Below are 1,891 nucleotides of genomic sequence, written 5' to 3'. Positions count from 1 at the left end.
ATGTCTAAGTTGTCCATTCCTATCTACCCCATATACAGAGGGGATAGGATTGATACTTCAATCCTAGGGAAGACTCCTTCCCTCTCAGCTGGTATTTTGAGCTACTACATCCATAAGTATAGGTCAAGTTCATCAAATTGTAGCAGTTTATACTCATTTCCTTTATCAAAAATTGTTTCTTTTTTATCTTCCTCTAGTCAAGTTCTGATTATCAAGCCATCGAGGCTAGGTCAAATGAATGCTATCTGCAAGTTTGGGCATTCTTGTGCATCTTCATATCAGCTGGATACTTCATATCAGCTGGATACTTCACTTCATATCAGCTGGATACTTCACTCTCAGTTCTAACCCTCCTTGGCTATGTCCTTGGCTATGGGCTCAGGAGTCCCAGGTCTCACCATACTTCTGACAACCAGCCCTTCCTCTTCTCTCTATCTCTAGGTCAACGGGAGTGTATGGAATGTGTAGAACTCAGTCCATTTCTTCATTGCTGCCTGCCTTTCCCCCTCTTCTACTCACCAGTAGACCAACGTGGTCACCAACAAGCTTACATGCCTGCTCATGTGTTCCCTTAGAGTTTCAGCCTTGGAGGGGGGTTTGTCCTGAAGGGACTTGATTGCTTGCCTTGATAGCTCCCTGGTGAACAACTTGCTTATTCATATAGTAGCCAATCATACTGCCATTTTTGTTTTGGATTTTTCCTATGCAGTCATATTTTAATTATATTCAGCAAAATTTTATTTGCCTGTGATATTAAGGATACTGTCTGATGATTTTTGCCTTCCATTGGGTCATCTCTCTTTGGAATAGGTACAAATATGGATCTCTTCCAGTCTGTTGGCCAGGTAGTTGTCTTCCAAATTTCTTGGCAAAGATGAGTGAGTGCCTCCAGTGCTGCGTCAATTTGTTGAAAAATATCATCTTGTAGTCCATCAATTCCAGGTGCCTTGTTCTTTGCCAATGCTTTCAGTGCACCTTGAATTTTTTAGTACCATTGTCTCTTGATCATGTTCTACATCTTGAGATGGTTGAATATTGTCTATTTCTTTTTGGTACAGTGATTCTGTGTATTCCTTCCTCCCATCTTCTTTTGATGCTTTCTGCATCATTGAATATTTTGCTATGTAATCCTTCAATATTCTAAATGAACATTAACTCATTTAACCCTCTAATAATATAATGCTATGCTGTTGTTGTTGCTAAGGGCCGTTGAGTTGGTTCTGACCCATAGCGACCCTGTAGAGGGTTTCTGAGGAGTTGCTGGTGAGCTTAAACTGCCGACCTTGCAGTTAAAATGGCTTTGCAGTCTGATGCATTAACCCACAGTGCCACAGCAGGACTCCATAATGCTTTGAGACAGGTGCTGTTCTTCTTATTAATATTGTTCTTATCATCATCTTTTTACAGTACAAGGAATGTGAATAATAAAGAGATTAAATAAAGTTACACCTCCCACAGCCAATACATGGCACAGCTGGGATTTGAACCTAGAGAATATTGGTTTCGCATCAGCTCTGAACCCTTTTATGCTACCATCTAATGGAAAAGAGAGATTTGGGTCAGTCTAATGGAAAAGAAAGTGTTGGATATCACAATGGGGGGGGGGTGCACAAAGGACTGTGAAAACACACATGAGGGGGCTGGGCGAGTAAGGGAGAGCTTCCTGGAGGAAGTGTTTCTAAAGTGGGATCCCAAAGGAATGAGCTGGTGTTAACCAGCTAGAGTTTTTTTGTTTTTGTTTTTGTTTCAATGTTTTATTGTGGATTATGTGATAGTTTACATGGGAGAACATTAGTTTTACATTCATTCTGTCGTATATCATTTCATTGCCATGGTTACAAACCCCTCCATGCATCATCAACCAGCCAAAGGGTATACACTACAAGCCTGC

Source organism: Chrysochloris asiatica, unplaced genomic scaffold, assembly GCF_000296735.1.
Source record: "Chrysochloris asiatica unplaced genomic scaffold, ChrAsi1.0 scaffold00142, whole genome shotgun sequence".
NCBI classification, from domain to species: Eukaryota; Metazoa; Chordata; class Mammalia; order Afrosoricida; family Chrysochloridae; genus Chrysochloris; species Chrysochloris asiatica.
Note: the sequence above shows the minus strand (reverse complement) of the source record.